Source organism: Lactuca virosa, chromosome 5, assembly GCF_052849685.1.
Source record: "Lactuca virosa cultivar CGN04683 chromosome 5, Lactuca_virosa_CGN04683_v6, whole genome shotgun sequence".
Taxonomy (NCBI): Eukaryota; Viridiplantae; Streptophyta; class Magnoliopsida; order Asterales; family Asteraceae; genus Lactuca; species Lactuca virosa.
Window position 1 is genome coordinate 435,858,942 of NC_136430.1, and position 5,347 is coordinate 435,864,288.

Here is a 5,347-nt window from a genome sequence, read left to right on the forward strand (position 1 = left end):
TTAATATTTTAATTACGTTTTATAAATTCAAAAACGCTGCTACCACGGCCCAAACACTACCCCAACCTCCCGTTTTTGTGTTTTATGTTATTTCCCGTGGTGATGGTAACAAAAGGCAACAACACATTTTGAGAGTAACGATCTTCTTTCTTTGGCCGATCATGACGACGTGTTCATCGACAAACACCATCCCCACAATGACGTTGAGGGCATATTCTTTTCTTCTTTCTGATGTGGCACCTTTACCACTGTTGTCAATACCGATCAGCGTAATGAATAAGCATCACTTATTTTTACTTTTATATTTCCTCATGCTTTAATAATATGTTTTCATGCATTAGGTATTATTAAATAAATATTAAAATTTATGATTCCAACTTTAGATCTCTACGAAAACAAATAAATTTGTCATTTGAAATAAAATTATTATTATCTATAATCTTAATTACATCTATATTCTATATCTTCTTATATGCTAATAAAAGAATAGTTATTAGTGTCACTTGTTATTTTCTTATAATTTATGTTTTATTTTCAAATACTCTATAAAAATGTCACTTGTCATTTTCTCATTATTTTTTATTTTTTAAAAAGTATTGATGTTGATAATAAATTACACAATTGTTTATTTGATCCCTGATTTTTAGGAAAAATTAAAATTTGTCTTGAATAAGTTTCGGTTATGATTGCCGATAATTAATTGTAGTTCTATATTGAAAATCCTACAAAATCATGTTTAATTAATAATTTATTGAAAATAATTGACTAATAATTATGAATTATTACTATAAAAAAATAATTACTTTTGTAATCGTGGTTCCCACGGGCTATAAGCTAGTACTCTAATAAATTAAAAATCTTTTTTTGTCATATATCACACTCATATTGATTTGGTCACACATAATTTTATGGTTATTTTAAATTAATTTTTTTTCCACATTACATTTTATAGTTTTTTCTATTTTATTAATTTCGCATAGTATTTATAAATGAAATGGACTTTCCTTTCATAATGTAATAAATTGATTTCAATTTTAATAATGCAATAATTGATTCACTTTTATTCAAAATTTGAAATTCAAAATTTTCATATTCAATTTCCAACTTAATATAATTAATCTATTAATTTAAAATATATTATTAAATGTAAAATACTATCTTATTATTGGTAGATATTTAAAATGATTTTTATAATATATTTATTTGTTATTATAAATATTATGTTAAACCCAAAACATAAATCATATTATCAAATTAACCTATAAGAAATATATTCAATACTATTTTTCAAAATAGTTAAAAAGTTTTAAAGGTTGTAAATGTAGAACAACTCAAATTAAATAAAAATTATCAAAAAATTATTTTTATTATAGACAAAAATGCAAAAAATGGTCCCTATGTACTATGATATGCATTTTTTCCGGGTTAAGGTTGAAATCTCAACTTTTTTGGTTTTGTGGTCCTTTTGACCATGTTTCTATGTGTTTTGGTCCCTCCGAAAATTAAAGTTAGTGAAATACCCTTGTGTATTTATTTTTTATTTTCCTTTCATTTTTCTCTCTATTTTAATAATTAAAAAATAATTGAGGCCCTACATCTCTTTTTTTCTCTCTCTATAGAAAAAACACAACATGCACACACCTCACAGGCATACACACCCTGAAGAGGATAGTATGCATTTTTCATATTTTAATTACCTTAGTTGCTCTAGGTTCCATCGAGATCATGTTTGTTATCAGTTGTGCATCAATCATCAGTCTTTGTACACATTCTTTTCCACACTAAACCCATCTCCATCTACATAAAACCAAAGCATCTACTAACCTTCTTGTACCCATTAGCTGGTAAGGTCTCCTTAAACTCCATATTTCCAAAGCTGCAAGTATATCCCCTGCGATCCATACAACAATTTAACTCAAAAGATGAAAAAATTGCATATATTAATTAATGATTTCAATTCCTATTCTGTTAGATGCAACCCGCATTCGCTAGTCTGTTGTACATTCCTTCCATAAATGATAAATCATCACAAAATTTAGGATGAAATCTAAGAAATTGAACATCAAATCATTAATGGGTACTCTTGAAATTCTCCTAAAAGTAATTCAATTCCAAAATTAAGAATAAATTGACAAAAAACCCATGATGGAATTATCCATAAACCTCGTGATATTTGATTGTACCAGCAAATCGATGAGAAATTTGGAAGAAAGATTTCGTTTTTTGACCAAATCAGTGAAGACGCCTTCAACAGATGAGCTTCTACAAATGTTTGCCAAGCAGACGAAGAGAACAGAGAAGGGTTTTTCTATACTTTTGTATGTCTGAGTTATGGAAGCCATTGATGATGATGATGATGATGATGATGATGATGATGATGATGATGATGCCATTGATGACGATGATGATGATGATGATGTGATGATGATGATTTAATGAAAAATATTTGAACTTTGAAAATGTGGTGATGGATTAATAGGAAGAAGGTCTTGAAGAAATGGGGGATTTGGTGTGGCAATGGCAAAATGGTAACTTGTGAATGGTTGGGAGGTTACTAGTGCATAATGACCTCATTGCTGACGGTGGCGTATGAGCGGTTGTCGTCGGTGGTGGCGAAGGCTGAGATAACTTCCGATGGAAATGGAGATGTGGGTTTTCTTGAGGAAGAAGAAGACCAGGTGTGTGTGTGAGAGAGAGAGCCTTAATTATTTTTAAATTATTAAAATAGATAAAAAATTAAAGAAAAAAGAAAAATAAATACACAAGGGTATCTTAGTAATTTCAAGGTTAAAAGAACCACGAAGCCAAAAAAATTGGGGTTTGGACTAAAACCAGGAAAAAGTACATACCACATGGACCATTTTTACAGTTTTGTCTTTATTAATTATTATAATTCAATTTTTTTTCCAAAGAAGTGGTTTTTAATTAATTAACAGAAAAAACTACATTGCATAACTTACGAATAATGGTTTATATATCAATTAACCATTATTAACGAAATTTAAAGGGTTTAGGTCATTTTTGGTCACTTAACTTTTGGTTTTGTGCTCATTTGGTCACTTAACTATTTTTAAGTTTTAAAAGGTCATCAAACTTTTGACTTTGTGCTCATTTAGTCAATTAACTTTTGGTTTGGTCACTTAACTTTTAGATTAGTGCTCATTTAGTCACCTAACTTTTAAAATTGTGCTCATTTAGTCACTAAACTTTTAAAAAAATTTAAAAGTTTAGTGACTAAATGAGCACAATTTTAAAAGTTAGGTGACTAAATGTGACCAAACCAAAAGTTAAGTGACTAAATGAGCACAAAGTCAATAGTTTGATGACCTTTTAAAACTTAAAAAAAGTTAAGTGACCAAATGAACACAAAACCAAACGTTAATTGACCAAAAATGACCTAAACCCAAATTAAAAAGAAAAATCAATAGATGAACAATTTCTAAATAAACAATTACAACGTTAAATTGTAATATTAAATCGTAAACTATGTTTATTTTTATTTAAACGCAAATCACAAGTTGATGCTATTGTATTATACGAGTATATTATCTACCTATAATTGTATGTTATATGACAACAATTTTATGTTATTATTTAATTGAAGTACTTACTTATTTATTATTCTGATCTTATTTATTTTGAAAATGTTTAATGTTTAAATTTTCATTTATAAATTTTTGTTTTAATCAATCCGTGTAGTATACAGGTTTCACAACTAATTCTTACATTATATAAATTAGAAAATAAGACATTAATAATATTTAACATTTCAAATATTTATTATTTTTTTCACATCAAAACCGATTCTCATAAAATTTCTTTAACACTTAATATTTTCACAATCTTATTTAAGGTAAGTGACCCTCTTTTAACTTGAGTAGATATCATATATTTTGGAAACAGAACTTCTCTAACGAGGGTTTCGGGTCAGCTTTCGCGCACCCCGACTAATCTCTGCTGCAGACATGAGGCTATGTCTCATGCTCTGGAGTCACTGCAGATAAACATCCATAGCCACAAAGGTTAAGTAGTGTCAGGATTTAAACATGGGTTAAAGAGGTTATCCATCATATTTTCCACATGCTTTACCAAGTCTCCACAACCAAAGTGGTTTATATATCGTATATTTTCAACGGTGCATTCGTGTCTCCAAGACCCTTGCGTTTATACATAAGTTCATTGAACTCAAGCTGTTTTAGTTCGTATTTGTACATCCGGAGGACGCAAGAGAGAGCCTTGGTGCTATAAGTCGTATACGACATAAAATTGATATACATCTTTGTATTTATAAACTCATTTTTTTTCTCCACCCATCTATGGGGGTGTTTGGCATGGGCGGATCCAATGTAGAGTGTGGGGTAGCTCGGGATGCCCCTCAATTTTTTTCGGTAGTGTAATTTTTTTAATTTTGTTTTATGTAGTGTATATATACACGTACCTTCACTTCTAAACACAAACAAATAGTTGGTATGAAGGTTAAGGCGTTGACTTATTGAAGCAAATGTCTCAGGATCGATTCTCGCACCTTACATATCTTTTGTTTACCTTTTTTTTATTTTCCCAGCTATTCTATCCCACATCGTCAAATACTTGTAAACTCAACCATTTTCGTCTATTATATAAACATGTTATCGTCAAGCTTCATTTGCTATCTACTTTGAGTCTCACATCAATTCAAGTATCAAAAGATACATCAACTTCATGTTTATATAACAAGACTTGAGGGTAGGTAAGGATTCGATTAAGGTTTGAGTTTTAAACCGAAACCGAACCGGGGAAGCCCAAATACAAACCGGAAACCGTAACACTGAACCGATGGGTTTGGGTTTGGTTTGATTTAAAAAGTTTCAAAAAAAATTGAAATACCTATTTACATTGACTTCGGCTCCACCACTGGTGTTTGGTATTACTTATTTGTGCTCCTTATTTGCTTATACTGATTTGACACAGGAAATAAATAGATTTTAGTGTTTAGCTAAGTAAAAAGTATAAGTGCTTATTATGTCAAATAAGGAGTTTTTAATAAGTTGGTTTATCGTTACTTATTTGAAACTCCTTAGTAGAAAACATAATTACTTATTTACCCTTAGTTTACCCAAATGCTCTTTATATCATCGACCTTCTATTTTCTACAAATCATGATTTTCTTCCTTCATGCACACCACAAGCAACGTTACCCTTGTGCTTCATTTTTGCATTATCATCAAGGCTTGATCATTGTCATCTCCTCTTTTGTTTATTTTTTTTTTTCTAATCCCAGGTTCCATCTTATCTCAATCATCTCACGCCTTCTTCTCTTTTTTCAATATCATGCTATTTTATTCCCACATATGCTAGTCTGCTATAA